The following is a 17,388-nucleotide window of genomic DNA, read 5'->3' on the forward strand; positions in this document are numbered from 1 at the left end:
GGATTGGTAAAGGATTTGTGGATAAACTGGTGGATTGATGGATGGATTGGAGTATGAAGGATAAAATTTGAGGGACTGGAGAATGTATTATGTAATTTATTGGCAAATTATAACTGGTTGGGAAGTTTTGGTGGACTGCTGGATAGTGCAATCTGGATAGATTAAAGAATAGATTTAACTACAAAGTGAAGGATGGCTTGGATGATTAGTGGATGGAGGAGAGAATTGGTAGGTGGATGGGGGTTGGTGGAATGCATGGAATTAGATAATGCATTTAAGGATTGGTGATGGGATTTGTGGGTAAACTGATGCATTTGTAGATGAGTTGGACGATGGATAGGGGGGTTGGTGGGTGAATTGGAGGGTTGTTGGGTGGATAAAACGGTTGGTCGATGGATTAAAGGGTTGATGGGTTTGGTTATACAGGTGGAGGGTTTGGCGGATCCCATTAAAAATAAAATTACAATTCATAACACCAAATGTGTTAAAAACATTGCATTAGTGGGTGAGAGCATAAATATGAGTGTCACTTGAAAGATCTTTTAGTGGGTAGCTAAAAGAGGACATACAGTAATTAAATGCATTTGAATGGTACTAAGTACAGTTTTTAAAAATGTATGATGTGATCATTTTTTCATCGTGTTTTTACTGGGCCGGCTGAAAAACTAGACGGAACATTCCAAACAAAAAAAAAACTTAATTCCTGTTAGCTTGCTTGTGTGATTCTAAGATAATTGACGTCATGGGAGAGAAAACAAACTCCATAAAACTTCTCACACACACACACACAGATTCCTAGTTTCAACAGTTTATTAGTTATTTGTGGCCTTTTGGCGTTTAGAAAGTAATAAATTAGAGTTTTATGTCTTGGAGTATTGATTGACTTGCTCATGTGGGAATCACCCACAGAATTTCTTTTACCCGAATCTAAGCTCTTGGTTTTTTTCCCCTCTACTCATCTTGTATCAGAAATGTGTCTAATTAATTAGAAATTAGACAAAGAAGGGCCGAGAGGTGAAATTAAGCGGCGCCGTAATGAGGCCTCGCTCTGATATAGATCGCTCGTCCTCTCGCTCCTGCTTGTGCTTACCGGCTCTTTTTTTTTTGCCCTTTGATGAATCCTGGTGTTCTGTGTGATAGCGCTTTAATGAAGGCTGACAGAGAAATGCACTTTTTCATTCACTTTCAGATGTGTGTATAAAAGAGAGAGAGAGAGAGAGAGATTGGACTTTGTTGTTCCTTCATGCCACAGGTTTCAGTAACCAGAATAAAAGGGAAACTTTTGGTCCAGATGAAGGTGACACTATTTTGCGTGTGTGTGTGTGTGTGTGTGTGTGTGTGTGTGTGCAAGGGCGTAGGTGTGTGTGTGTATACACTCCCACACCGCTGGGTGATCCTGTATCTATTTTCCGCCTCACTTAACCCACAATATTCCATCTGGACATGCCGTTTGGGGCGAGGGACGGCACGCCTGTGTGATTTCTCTGGAGCTTTCAGAATAAATGAATACATTTGGATAGCAGGAAAACGATTTCCCAGCATGCCGTGGGTTCGAGTGAGATGCCGTTGGGATCGGCCTGGCGATAGGCAGCACCGTGTGTCACAGAGCTCATTTGTTTCCTCTGCTCTTGTTACGTACACCGGGGCTGCGGCCCTGTCAGGATAAGTTTATTTAATCTGAACGTCTTTAATTAGAGTAGCTTTCATTTGGGTAATTAATCAGAGGCTTCATTACGCATCCATAAAGTAACCCTGACCTGGGATCCGTATGTAGACAGGTGGTGTTTGTAGACTGAGATGTGGACACACAAATGGATCCCATACTTGGGATATTTGTTTTTTGGAGATGTTTTCCTGAAGTCGTATGCTAGTAATCAGTAGTGATGACCACAGCTGGGGTTTGTGGATGGATGGGTGGATGGATAGGTGGACTGTGACAGATATAGGTGGATAAATGGGTGGACTAAGACTTCGACCGTATGGGAGCAATGTATAGATATCTTGATGGAGTAATGGACCAGAGTTTGGACAGATGGACGAATGAATTGAGGGATGAATATATAGACTGCTGCAGGGATGGATGGGTGGATGGATGGTGTAAAACAGGTATGGGTAAATGGATAGATAGTCTCTTCCAGGCATGGTTGGATGGATGGATGGATGGATGGATGGATGGATGGATGGACGAATGGAGGGACTGCAATAGGATAGCATATATGGATGGATTGGTGGATGGATGGACTGTGACAGGATAGGAGCAATGTTAAGATATGTTGATAGAGTGATGGGCCAGAGTTTGGGCAGATGGATGAATGGATTGAAGGATGAATAGCTAGACTGCTGCAGGGATAGATGGGTGGATATATGGCTTGATGGATGGCTGGATAAAGTGCAACAGGTATGGGTGGGTGGATAGATAGATAGTCTGTGCCAGGCATGAATGGATGGACTGTGAAAGGAATGGATGGATGGATGGCTGGATGTCCCCAGATATGGGTGAATGGATAGATAGTTAGACTGTGCCAGGGATAGGTGGATGGATGGATGGATGGATGAATTGATAGAAGGACTGTGACAGGGATGGATGGTAAATGAATGTATGGATGGTGAATGAATGGATGGATGGACCAGCAACAGGTATGGGTAAATGGGTGGACTATGACTGGGATGGATGGATGGATGGATGCACTGCGACAGGATAGATGCACTGTGTAGATATGTTGAAGGAGTGATGTGATGGACCAGATGAATGAATGGATTGAAGGATGAATAGCTGCAGGGATGGATGGATGGATGGGTGTGTGGATAAATGTTTTAATGAATAGATGAATTCATATATTAAAAATGCACATTCATTTTTAACAGTTTTTTTTTGCTTAGCACAATAATAACACTTTTTAAATGATGGAGGAAAAAAATGTTAATATATTTTGGTAATTGTTAAAAAGACTGATGAAAGGATGAAACTAGAGTTTGGTTGGATGGGATAAAGTTGGAATAAAGAGGTCAGTTTTCTGGACTACTGCTAGGTTTGGATAATTAAATGTAGTGCAGTTAGTACTGTTTGTTAAATGACAAAAATAATAAATCAAGATTGAGTGATTATCCTGAATAGTGGCTTTGAGCAATACTTTGGTTACTTCAGTTGAGCGTTAGCAGTGCAGTATAAATATTTGCACCCGCGCTATCCGAAGGAGGTTCAGTTTGGTATTGTGCCACTAGAGGGCAGAATAAGATCAAGACTGAGAGGGGAGTCGGACCAGCTTGAAAAGTCCTCTGGATCAAAAGCGTCTTTTAACAATAAAGCTTTAATTAATGTAATGGGTCAACATAAGGCGATTCCTGATTGGAATGCTAATTACAAGTGACCTGCCGAACTTGGTTTTCTTGGCTGTTTTAAAAAGTGAACTGCTTAAGGCTTTGGGTAAAGGAGAAAGCTTTCTTTAGATGTAATCAATCTGAGCGTCGGACAAAAGGAGAAACGATATCAGAGCTGCGGCGTTCGGGGGGGAGTCGGCGATGATTAATAAGAAGTCAGCTTGACCTGATCTCTTCGTACCTGCGTGAGTGAGGAAGGCTTTTCCCCCATGGCCATGTCCTCGAACCGATCAGGTGGTAGGAGAAGAAGGGAGGGTGAGGGAATGAGAGAACGAGGAGCGGAGACGAGACGAGAGCAGATGAGAGGAGAGGAGCTGAGTTGGCAGCAGTAACACTTGAAGAATGTTGTTATGAAACACCTCAGCCTGGAGCGCTTATCCTGCCAGAAATGATCCTGAACCACCATCCAAAACCCCACACACTCGTACATGAATCGCTTATGATTACACCGCTGGCTTACGCAGTGCTGCTTCTGACACGACCGAGACGTGATACTTTGGCTTATCGTTCATTTCTATTTGTTTAACTTTCTTATAGTCTCATTTAAAGGAGTAGTTTGCATCGAGCCTTTTTTCAGGGTCAGAAAAGAAACAAATCCAACAAGCTCAGTTTCACAGTGATTATATAATTCAGGTCTATAACTTTTATTATATTATATATTTTTAAAGGGGCGGTGTGTAAGGGAAAGTGGATCAGCGATGGGGACGGAGTCTATTTCAGGGCCTGAAAATGTAAAAAGATAAAAAATAATATCTAATAAGATTCGTAGTACTGGTTTAACTTGAAAGGCTCAGATGATTCAGGTCTGTAATAAATATTAAAGCAGCAGTTTGTAAAGTCATCACAAGTGAAGCCTGAAAACAATAATAAATCTATAGAGATTCGTAGCACTATTGGTGTGGAAATTCAGTTTTTAGTCTTGTTTAGATGTCTAGATGGATCTCCAGGGTGTGTGTAAAAAAAAAAAAAAAACATAAGGGAAAAACATTCCCCTCGTTCTTTGTCTTTTAATGTTTTTGTAATGGAAGAGGCTTGAATGAGGCAGCTCGATTTTTAATTAATTAATTAATTAATTTTTTCACCCTTTTGTGACCTCATATAAGAACAGCCCCTCCCCCGGTTTCTTGCTCTGCTCCGCTGTTCCCTAGATGGGCGTGGCTCAGGAGTAGCTCATTTACATAGACACTGAAGCAGCACGTTTGGAGGAGGAGTGAAATAAAGGTTGCCTTTAGTTGCTGCTAACTTTTGAGATGTGAGAGACTCTAAGGTGAGAATTCTTATATATAAATTCTGTATAATCTATTTAATCAGCGCTGTTTACCCGGGGGTGGAGCCTGTAACAAATTAAATATTTCCAGCTATGATAAAGTCTACAGAAATAAAAAAACACCCTTTAAACTTGGATTTTTTTTTTTCCTGGGAAATCCTCAGTCCCCTATATGACATAATGCCAAAATAACCGCTTGTATCGTAACTGATATTAAACCAATCTTGAGTTGATTTCATACTGACATAGATATCATACTGCTGTTTTCTTTATCAGCATACGGACACATCGCACATTTTACATCTCACCCCATATCACTAAAGTTAGCAAACTTGCATCTTTTTTTTTTTTTTTTTGTTATTTACATGTAAACTCTCAGCTGTACAGAGATGAGCCCCCGTCCCCCAATGGCTAGTTGACCCTCAGGCCAGGTCGCTCCGGGGGTTAACGCCCATCCGAGAGCAATTGTCCTGAATTGCCTTCATGTTTGTTCACCTGCAGGTTGAATTTTATTTTATTTTTTCGCAGCCCACTGTGCAGTAAACAGGTGGAAGTAAGTGTGTGTGTGTGTGTGTGTGTGTGCGCGCGGAAAACAGACTCTTGATGAGTGTTTCATCTGGTCATGGTTAAGTACTAACACCTGATGAACACACGGCCTTAACGTCAGCACGAAGGAACAGTTCACACGATAAAGGATTTCGACTTTGACCAATTAAAAGAGGTCGTATTAGCATAATGAAGCTTTGAAGGTTTGGAGTTCTCGAATCTGATTGGTCAGCTATATAACATAACATTTATGTTAATGTGCTAATGCGTTAAGAGTTCTTTTTTATGGCTGATGAGGGAAAGACAAGGACGCTAGCGCTAACAGGAACTGACATGTCTCACTGATTTCAAGTGTAACTCTTTTAAATCTCAAAAACTTGTAACAACAATTTCAAATTTTAACAACAGCAACAAGTGATGCGTGCACAGACACATGGCCTTCTTTAAAACGATTGCACTGTTCAAATGTTTGTTTTACTGCGGCTCAGTGTCTCATCAGTTCATCACAGAGTCCCAGTTTGACCCGAACACCCCTTGTGTAACACATGTATATGTATGTATGATTAGTACAGCACAATAAGGCATTTCTGATTTTGTAATGTCCAGCAGAAGATGGAAAGTAGACCAGGGTTAAGTACATTTAATTAGATTTATTTTTTTTTTTTTGCGATCTTGAGGCTCTTTTATGTTGTTTTTTTTTTTTTGGTCTCTCTTATTGTATTTCCTTAATTATAAGTCCATCTGTTTTGTCTTATATATATATATATATATATATATATATATATATATATATATACTGTACAGTTGCTGTGCATTAACCGCACTTCTTCCTTTCCAACAAAAGTCTGGTGCACATATGTCTTTACATTTGTGTGTGTGTGTGTGTGTGTGTGTGTGTGTGTGTGTGTGTGTGTGTGTGTGTTTTTCTCAGTGACCCATCCTGTCCTCTGTTTATCTTTCCTCTTCTGGCTGGTTGGCTGGTAGTGCGGCCATGTTTTCTTATTTTTCTCTTTTTCACTACACACGTGTTATACGAGCGAAAAGTTTACCCTGCGTGTGGAGGCGTGACCGGGTCGGCCTTGTCCCCAGCTTCAAGCTTGTACCACCATACGATGAAAGAGAAACGTAAATTTAAAAAACAAATACTTTTTATCATCAGACAACTTTATAGAGTTGAGAATCACCATGACGATTTCGATACAATATTATTACGATAGCCACGTTCTTATTCAATTCATTTTGATATTCTGTAAATATCTCGATTTTATAAACATCCAGAATCGATATTAAGATTTTTTTTTAAATTTTTTTGGGTTTTGTAAAAATCCCAAGCAAATTTCAAACATAAATAATTTGCGCCTACAACACAGGATGCTGCACTGTGTGAACAGTTTAGAGTGCACCACCTGCAGGATTAAAGAGGAACTGCAAGATTTTACCGCGTAAAATGCAAATGTACAGTGTATGAATAAAAAATGTACAGCAGTACCTTGGCATACAAGTTTAATCTGTTCTGGATTCCGGCACGGCGAGTCCTTAAGGCGGATATTTTGTGTTGTGGAACACATTTTCCCCATAGGAAATAACGTACATGCAGATTAACTGTTCCAGTCACCCAAAAATATTAACCAATATCACCAATTTCCAACACTATAATCATATTTTTGCATATAAAACCAATCAAAACATTTAAAAAGAAAATATAAAATAAATAGGCATTAAACCTCACTTAACCTTAATTTATGATTCCTCTTGGCACCGCCTGCTTTGAAAACTAAACTGAAAGTGAAGCGGCTCTATTTTCTTCTTAATGCCGTTATGTCTTCACTAAATTTTGCACAAACAAAAAAATAAATAATGTAAACTCGTTTACGTCAGTGGAAAGACAAGCAAACAAGTTTTGAACAGCTCCTAGACGTACGCGCAACTTAGCTGGCAAAAAAGCTTTGAATCCCCCCCCCAAATACTAGATATTGCTTCTGTGCTTTTTTTTTTTTTTTGCTGCTAGACAAACGTTGCCTTTATAATGACAGTTGTATATTATATATATACTCAGCAAAATAAGAAACGTCCTCTGACTTTCAACTGTTTTTACTTTCAGTAAACTTAATGTGTAAATATTTGTATGAACACTAAAAGAGTCAACACCATAAGACATAAACTAAACATGTTTCACAATGTGTCCCTGAATGAAGGGAGGCTCAAAATCAAAAGTACCAGTCAGTATCTGGTGTGGCCACCAGCTGCTTGAAGTACTGCAGTGCATCTCCTCCTCATGGACTGCCTATTGCGGACAGTCTGAGCACTGATGGAGGGATTGTGTGTTCCTGGTGTGACTCGGCCAGTTGTTGTGGCCATCCTGTACCTGTCACGCAGGTGTGATATTCGGATGTACCGATCCTGTGCAGGTGTTGTTACACGTGGTCTTCCACTGCGAGGATGATCAGCTGTCCTTCCTGTCTCCCTATAGCGCCGTCTTAGGCGTCTCACAGTGCGGACATGGCGATTTATTGCCCTAGCCACATCATCAGTCCTCATGCCTCCCTGCAGCATGCCTAATGCACGTTCACGCAGATGAGCAGGGACCCTGGGCATCTTTCTTTGGGTGTTTTTCACAGTCGGTAGACAAGTCTCTTTAGTGTCCTGTGTTTTTTTAGAACTGTGACCTTAAATGCCTACTTTCTGTAAGCTGTTAAGGTCTTAAGGACCATTCCACAGGTGCATGTTAATTAATTGATTATGGTTAATTGAACATGCAGGGAAAACATTGTTTAAACCCTCTACAATGAAGATCTGTAAAGTTATTTGGATTTTTACAACATTATTGTGGAAATACACAGTCCTGAAAAAGGGACGTTTCTTTTTTTGCTGAGTATATATATAAAACTATGTACAGCTGGAGTGATTATCATGTTAGCTAGTTAGCTCTACTTAAGCTTTCATTAGAGAATTTATTTAGACGAGTTATCGGCATTTTATTCAAGTTACCTTATTATTTGGGTCGATTCTGATATTTTCTTTTTTTTTTTTTATTTCAGGGTGTGAACTAGTCGATAGACCAGTAGCCCACCAACCCCCGTCCCCACCCCCACCCCCGTCTCTGTCCACCGTCGTCTTCTTCTTCACTGACTTATGTATTTTCTTTATTCGTCGCTCCGATAACAAATGAGCGCGAGTCTTTTAGCAGATTCCATCCATTACCGCGTCCAGACATCGGCACAGTCTCTAAATCTGCACCAGGTCTTTAGAGAGACACAATAACTTTACTATAATTGCCAGCAAGGAAGAGAAATGGATGAAAGAGCGGGTGGGTGATGGAGGATATTCTGTGTGTGTGTGTGTGTGTGTGTGTGTGTGTGTGTGTGTGTGAAGGTAATGGATAGATAGGAATGCTTTTGTAGAAATGTGTTTCCAAAAGCTTTAATCAGACAAAATGGTGTGTGTGTGTGTGTGTGTGTGTGAGGGAATGATTGATACCTAGACAACCCTTTGTTTGCTATTTGTTGGTGTTTATGTGCATATGTAAGTGATAACTAAAAAAAGAACAATAGACCAAGCAGTAAATTTTTGCCAAAGTTTAAAGCAGTCAAGATGTGTGTGTGTGTGTGTGTGTATATGCGAATGCACGTGTATATACGTGTGTATGTGTGTTTGTGCGAATTCCACGAACACTTTGAGGGGTTGTTCTTGTTGTACTCTTAGCCCTCTCAGAGGGACTAGCTTTGGCAGGTCTGCTGGTGTGTGTTCTGTACAGCATCAGAGCTCCACATTTACACTCTTCACCGACCCAGACGTTGGACATATACCTAAGCAAGCCTAAAGCCTGGTTATGGAATGTATGCATACACCCTCTCTCTTACACACACACTGGATTTATGCAGCTCAACCCAGCAGCGTGGACTTACTCTAAGTTCTCTGTCTTAACTAACAATCGCGTCACTTTCCTATAAAGCGATAGATTTTTGAGTTTTCTGGAACACAAGGGAATTGCTTTCAGTTACCAGGTTACCTTTTATCATTATTTTATTAATTTTTTTCCCCAAATTTTTTCCCTAATTTAGCCACGTCCAATTCCTCCCCGTCACTAGGGGGCTCCCACATTAAGGCTACAACTACCACTGAGTTGGGAGGGCGAAGACTATCACGTGTTTCCTCCGAACCACGTGATGCCAGCCGACCGCCTCTTTTCGAACTGCTCACAGACGCCCCTGATTGGCTGTAGAGCCGTGTTTAATGTGGGAGCACTAAGTACCTCTCATCCCTCCCCTCTGAGAGAGCTCGGCCAATCTAGACCTCCGGCTGCGAGAGGTTACAGCATCACCCGGGAATCAAACTTGCGATTTTCGGATGATAGCGCGAGCACTTTGCCACTACGCCACTCGGAGGCCTTACCACGTTGCCTTCATCAGGACGCTGAAATACTGCCAATGTGACCGCTGTGTACACAATACGGACAAAAGTATTCGGCCAAACCTGCATTGACGTTGTATCCAAATACATACTGTATACCTCAGTATGGGTCAGTCTGCCTTTTGCAGCTGTAACAGCTTCCATTCTTTTTGGAAGGCCGTCCACAAGATTGTTAGAGTGTTTCTGTGGGAATTTGTATTCATCTGTAGAGCCTTTATTAGGTCAGGCACTGTGATGTTGGACGAGAAGGCCTGGCTTGCAATTTTCGTTCCAGTTCACCCTAAAGGTATTCAGTGTGGTTGCGGTCAGGGCTCTGTGTTCGGGCCGGTTGAGTTCTTCCACACCGAACTTTTGAAACCATGGCTTTGTAGTAGTCCTGTGTTGGTGTGCTAAAGCATTAAGATTGCCCTTCACTGGGAATAAGGGACCTGATTGATTGATTGAAACACTGACTGAATTAATTAATTCACAGGTTTGGCTAAATACACTTTTCCGTTTAGCGTGGGTTTAGGTTTTAGAGCCACTCCTCCTGATTGGGATGCATTTGATGGATTCTTCTTTCTCGTGTCATTTAGAGAAAAAAATTATCTGATCGAGACAATGTGCTGTTTTACATCAGGGTATGACGATGGAGAAAACAGCTTAAAGTTTTAAAAAAAAGTTGGTTTCTTTTAGCAAAAATTCCCTCATGATATTGGACGAATATTTGAAGTAGGTGAGGTTGTTGACTTCAGGAAGCAATGACACAAATGTAGGGCTGTTAAAACCAAATGTGTTTATACTGGTAACATGTGGTACTAGTGGTATACAAAAAAAATCAAACCATGTGGGTCACGCAGTGGCCAAAAGTATTAAAACAACATATGCCATGTATTATATTGCAGTTCTCGCTGTGCACAAAACAGACGATGGCGCTAATGAGTTCACACCTATCTGCCTGAAGAGTTGTGTCAATTTGAATCAGCTCGTTTAGTTAATTGAGGGGAGCAAATATATGTGTGGCAGGACTTTTACCTGTCCAGTGACAAAAACTTTTAAATTCTCAACTAAATTGCGTACTTCTTTGACAACTTTCCGTGCATGATCTTCAAGATGAAATCAAGCAGGGATGGTTTGAGCGAGTGACCAGACTACTGCAGAATCTTTGAAAAAATGGGTTTAAAAAAATGAAGGATTTCATACTCGATATTCTTTGCTGTATAGCGATTTTATTGCATAAAATAACAGATTATTTTTATCATCTTGTTATTTAATATTGTCTCAGTGCGTTTAGCCACTTCTGTATAAGTAGCTGACTTGGCCGCAGTACCTTATAAAAAACACTGTGTGATCTCTCATGCAGTTTCTATTTTGTTAAAAAAAAAAAATGAACATCCTGAACGTCTTTAAATGAAAAATGACAAAAATTCTGTCAGTTGAGGCGACGCACCTGTGCAAACATTCGAGCAAGCAATTACGTGTCAAGTTTCCAACAATGATGTGTCATAAGTGCTTGATTTTCTTTACACCCCTGCGTCTTGGAGGATTTTAAGAACTTGCTTACTAATGCGTCTGAAATGTGGACAAGAGAACTTTGTTTAAAAAGTACCTCCAAGATTCAATACAGCATGATAAAAAAAGTAATTTCTTGTATACAGCTACTATACAAGAAGTCACCGGCTGGCCTCACATCAGATGTCCGGACTGTAAACGCCAGAGCCGTCTGGGTCGTGAGGACAGAGCTGTAATTCATTCCCATGGCCCGGTGACGTGCGTTACAAAGACGGATCTTATGCCAAGTCTCAGGCCGCTCAATGACTCTGTTGATTGTTGTTTTGTTTTGCCTTTTTTTTCCCCTTTTCTGTTTGTCTTGGCTTGCAGACGGAGCCCTCAGCACGACCCTAACTTTTATGCTTCGGTGTTCGCCTCTGCAGATTATGTCATGAGCTACAACCCAAACACGGATACGACGTTATAAACCACCAGCGATCCCAAATTTCCCATTCTGGCCACAACCGAGGTCAGGCATATCTGCTGAGAAGATTGTGTTGTAGATGAAACCTTAATGTTGCCAAGTTATGTTTTTTTTTCTTCTGATTTTACTGGAACGGCGTATTGGTTCAGGAACCGAGACCTTGCGGTTCCTAATTAGGATCCCTTGCAAGGTTGGAGTCCTGTTGCTTCCCACAATTTTCTGCATGTTTGCCGCAGTTGGAGCACAAAAGCTGCCCGACTCACCCCCCAGCATGTGTTTCTAATAAGAGAGAAGCTCAGAGAGAGAGAGAGGCAGAAGAACAGAAAGGGAGAGAAAGCAATAGAAGTGGGATGGGGAGGTGGGGTGGGGTGCTCTCGGCTGCCTTGCAGACCTGTGACCTGAACAGGAATTTGCCTCCAAGGAGAAACAGCATCTCTCTGCTAAACACACATAAGTAGTTCGTCTGTATTTTGTCCAACTTTGACATCACTTTTAAATGTGTATTTTTGTCCAAGATCAAGATCTAAGATGAACCGCTGTACTTGATAGAGTTGTTCATATTTACAGAGGGATTTTCACCAGCGTTAAAGTACTTCAGTAAAAGATCCATTAACTCATGTCTTTCACTCTTTCCATTTAATTTGGTTGGTCTTCTTGCCATAATACCAAAAATACCCAAGAGGAGCATTTGGATTGAAAAACAAATGGTGCAGACCATTACCCGGTCAAATGCTGAGTGTCTTAAGAGTGTCACTTTTGGTTTCTCCCTATACCATATGGTGACCCTAAAGAAAAAAATATATATGTATGGTTGGCTCCTAGCAGGCGCCTTGTTTGTGCAGCATATCTACATGGAGTTCTACGATCTTCGCAGTGTGTATTGGTAACCAATTCTACGTAGTTGCTTGGGAAGTTCTTTCCTGACCCCACAGCCTGCATACAGCCCCTTCTTCTGTTACAGGTGCCATGGGGAAGGAAGGCAGGTACACAGGTACCCAACCAGAGGATGAACAGTTCTAGACTTGGATTAGTATCTTTACCAAGTTGTATCTGTACTCATTTTGAACATTTAATAGAACTGTCTCATTTAGGGTACAGGGGTTAGTGACAATCGGACATCCTTTACAACTTTTTCTGGTAGAATGAACAGTGCAGCTGTAAAGTGCTTGCCCTGTCATCCGGAGGTGGTGTCCCTTCAGGATAGACATGATAACCTTCGCCCTCCCTGGGAGTTAGTTGTAGCCTTGATGTGGGGGTGCCCTGATAATGGGTGGGAACTGGCCACGACTAAATCAGGAAGAAAATCTGGAATAAAATCCCCCCCAAACAAAAAACCTAACAGGCAATTCCTAAGATTTGTTCCACTTCAGACCGATGCATTTGCAGAAACCAGGCCAATGGAACAAGCGATAAGAACGAATGTATAGTACACTCCCATTTGCCATAAAGTATTTTCTAAACATGAACCTCCTCTGTAATAAATTTCGCAGAACAAATTGGCAATTTCCCCCTGACTGGCAGAGCACAAAGGTGACTATTGTGTTAGGAGAGAAGCGCACAGAAGCGTTAAGATTTGTTGCAACTTGTCACAGCCTGAGGAGCTATGAAGAAGCAATGCACTTGTGTGAGTCATCTCAAATAGACTCTTAAATTTAGGGAAGACACAACTGACAGTGATTTGTTTAAAAGAAAAAAAAAACCTGATTCAGCACTGAAAAACAGAAGAACTGTTTAACAACCTGAGTCCATAAAGTCCTAAATTTTTGTTAAAAATTTCCTTGAAAGTTTCCGTCTTAAGCGTGTTCATCTTATCATCCAGAGGTCACGAAGTCGGTTCAGGGTGTTGCTACTGCCATCAGTAGCTGGGAGTCCAGACTGCAAAATGGCCATGCTTCCTAAGGGGTAAAGGTGGCAACACCACACTCGTATCTCATATCAATCATGGGGACACTTGCCATGCTTACAGAAGTTTCCTCAAAGTGAGTTCCACCAATCGAGAAGATGCCGGTGGGGCAGCGTCTTTGAGGAAGCATGTGATTGTCTTCACCCTTCTTGGTTTGTAGTTGAGGGAGTGTCCATACAGAAAAAGGAAAGAGCAAATGGAAGTAAATCAGGGAACAATTCAAATGTTTAAAACTGATGATTATGAGGTGTGGGTTGTCCTTCAGATCATGATCGGGAGTACAGTTGAGGCTTCTTGGACTCACAAAATGCCAATTGGGCTGGTTTGGCCAGCAACCTTACAAGGATGCACCCTCTAGTGAGTTCCGACTTTCTATTAGACTCCGAGATCTTGACGTCTTGTTCCGGCTCCTCATGATGTGCTGTTGGAGCAAATAAAGAAAATCCTAAAAACGAAATTAATCGGATCGACAGTCCGCCCTTGATTCCCAGCTCCACAGATAAGCCTGGGTGGAGCTTCTCAGTCTGCTGCAAACCGCGATCTTGATCTCTAACGCATGTTTGAATTGTCACCTTGTGGTTGAAAAAACCCCAAACAGTGCACTGCGAACAAGATTGTCTTGAGATAATTTGTAAAAGAGATAATATGTAAGAGGAGTGTGTGTATTCATGTAAAAGATTGCTTGAAACGAACAAAAGGAGTGTGAGGTTAACCTCTAATGACATGGTGAAGCTCTCCGCCGAGCACTTCACTATGACTTATTTCTCTCTCTTTCTCTCTTTCTCTCTCATCATCTCTCATCGTTTTTATTGTCTCTCTCTCTCTCCCTCTGTTTCTCTCCCTCTCATCTTCCTTCGTACCCTTTGCGACTGTGTACCTAGTCTCCGCTCCCCTCGTCAATATCCGAGCCAGAGAATTAAGTCGTCTCGTAATGTGGCCTAGTGGTGTAATTGCTGCAAATAGTGCTTAATGCATTCGCTTCATCTTGACATGCAACCTCAATTATCTTCCATTATCTTAACCGCTTGGCACTCGCAGTCTAATTACAAGTGTGTTCGCTGGAGCACATCGCCATAAAGGCACTTTAGTTACCACAACATGCAGGAGCGAGCGCTGCTCTGGATTAAACCCCGCGGGTCACGTTACGCATCACGTTACGCTCTAACACCCGCTTCGAATCAGCTGATTTCAAGATCCGTCGAACGTGTGATTACGCTACGTTATAATTATTAATCGATTGCGGTGTTTTTTTTTTTTTTTAAGACAACCAGAGATTTCTGATCAACAGTAATCACAGACGAACTTTGGGTCAGACGTCCAGACCGGAGACCCCCTGAGCCGTCTGGGTGGTGAGGACAGAGGGAGTGTAATTCATTCCCAGGCCCCGGTGACTCGCACTACAAAGAGCGATGCTTTTCCAAGGCGCAGGTCGCTTGCTCGCTCTGCTGATCATTGTTTTGTTTTCCTTCTTCCTCCTGATTGTCTTGGCTCACTGACTGAGTCCTGCGCTCAGCCTCACTTATAGGTCTCAGTGTCTGCCTGTGCGGGTCAGGTCCTGAGCTACAACACACACACACACACGTTTGTGGTGAGTCTTTGAACAGATGTTACATTAAGAGTTTGTGATGTGGTGTGTAATGTGCAGTCAGGATTATTAAACTCCTCAATACAGAGGCGCAGCCGTCATAAACACCAGCTGATCTCCTCTTCTCTTTTTTATTTCTTTTATTCTCATCCCCTCTCTTCTTTTATGTTTCTTCTCTTCTCTATTTCTTCTCTTCTTTATTTATTCGCTTCTCATCTCTATCGTTCATCTTCTCTGATGTTCAATTCTCTTATTTTTTCTTCTTTCTTTCTTTTTTTTTCTCTTCACTTCTCTTCTTTTCTTTTCAATATCCATTATTTCTCTTCTCCTCTTTTTTGTTTTTTTACATCTCTCCTCTTTTCTTCACATTCTTCGCTTGTCTTCTTTTTTCTTTTTTTCTTCTTTTCGATTTTTTTGTTTCTTCTCTTCTGTTCTATATTTATCCTCTCTTTTTCTCTTTTTTAAAAAAAATTTTGTCCTGTTTTTTCATATTTTCTCTTTTTTTCTTTTATTTTGTATTTCTTGTCTTGTTTTCTTCTCTTTTGTATGCATCAAAATAAATTTTATTTATATAGCACTTTTAACAATGGTCATTGCAGCTTCACACAATGAAAAGAAAATTTTAAAAGAAAATTTATGGAAGTGTGTATGTGTGACAATATGTCTAGGTAATAATAAAATGTCTCTGATGAGCAAGCCAAGGGTGAAGGCGACAGTGGCAAGGAAAAACTCCCTGAGATGGCAATAGAAAGAAACCTTGAGAGGAACCAGACTCAACAGGGAACCCATCCTCATTTGGGTGATGACAGATAGAAATTATATAACATATAATAATATTTAGTGTTGATAGTGTTCAATATAAGTTTTTTTAAATAAACATGAAGTCCAGTTCAGCACAGGGAGTCAGCAGGTGCAGAGGGCAGATGGGGTCTGGATCACTGGGAGCTCATCATGAAGCAGAATCCAGCTGGAGCTGGTCCTTCTCTGGATGCCTCAGGATCCTCGCAGGGTTGGCCTTTGTCTACTGAAGCTGGCACAATCTCCAGATGCCCCGGGATGAGTAGAAAAATAAAGAACAAATGGAAAGAATTAGCGTAGTTGCCATTCAGGATAGATGTACTGGAGTATGAGGTTATGGGATGAGTTACGCGTATGCCAGATTCAAGAGATGCGTCTGGAGTCTACTTTTAAACTGGGAAACGAGTCCCGAACATTGGCTGGAATTGGCTGGTGGTAACAGTACATCCTTCTAAACGCAAGCTGAATTGTGAAAGCTGTTGTGTACTGGTTTTTGGGCCAATAAGTAATATCTCTGTCTTATCTGAATTTAGGAAAAGAAAGTTATTGGTCATCCAATCTTTTATATCCTTGACACACTCAGTCAGTCTAGACAGCTTGGGTATTTCGTCTGGTTTTGTTGAGATGTATACCTGGGTATCATCAGCATAACAATGGAAACTAATCCCATGTCTTCTAATGATGTTACCCAAGGGAAGCATGTATATGGAGAACAGCAGAGGGCCCAAAACTGACCCTTGTGGGACCCCATATTTCATTGGCATTACACCAGACAGTTCTCCATTTAGATCTACACAAGGGCAGCCAAGGACTAACTGGAGGCGAAACTTTGCGAACGACCTGAGAGTTGTCGATCTCACATGGGACGAAGCCGAAGCTGCGGCTGCTGATCGAACACAATGGTGAACACTCGTTGCCCTATGCACCGATCGGTGTGGGAGGTCTTAAGGGTAACAGTGTGAATGCAGCACTAAGATCAAGTAAGACTTGTATTGAGATGCAGCCTTGGTCCGAAGCTAAAAACACATCATTTGCAATTTTAACTAGTGCAGTTTCTGTACTATGATGGGGCCTGAAACCTGACTGAAATTCTTCGAGGATATTGTTTTCCTGCAAGAATGTGCATATTTGATCATATTTGTTCTGATACTACCTTTTCTAATATTTTTGATATAAACAGAAGGTTTGAAATTGGTCTGTAATTTATTTCATTCGGGCCTAAATTAGATTTTTTTTTAAGAAGAGCTGTAATAACTGCTAACATGAAAGGGTGACCTAGATATAATGAAGAATTAATAATGTTTAGAAACACCTCTCCAACCGTATGCGCCACCTCTTTTAAAAATCTGGTTGGGATTGGATCTAACAAGCACGTTGTTGATTTAGCCGAGGTGATAAGTTTATACAGCTCTTCTTGGACTAGGCTGGGTCATGAGATGCTGTTAGAGGTTGAAACTCTGTTATTTTCTTCCTGATACTATCGATTTTTTTTCATTGAAGAAGTCGATAAAGTCTCCACTTTTAAACTGTGATGCTCGATCCTAGCA

The 17,388-nt window shown here is 41.1% G+C and overlaps 1 protein-coding gene across 1 annotated transcript in view; it reads left to right on the plus strand.

Moving 5' to 3' along the window:
• slc25a26 (solute carrier family 25 member 26) overlaps nt 1-17,388 on the plus strand; it is a 54,957-nt gene that overhangs the window by 11,877 nt on the left and 25,692 nt on the right. The gene's annotated exons all lie outside the window — the stretch shown is intronic.

This window comes from Clarias gariepinus, chromosome 23, assembly GCF_024256425.1.
Source record: "Clarias gariepinus isolate MV-2021 ecotype Netherlands chromosome 23, CGAR_prim_01v2, whole genome shotgun sequence".
Lineage (NCBI taxonomy): Eukaryota > Metazoa > Chordata > Actinopteri > Siluriformes > Clariidae > Clarias > Clarias gariepinus.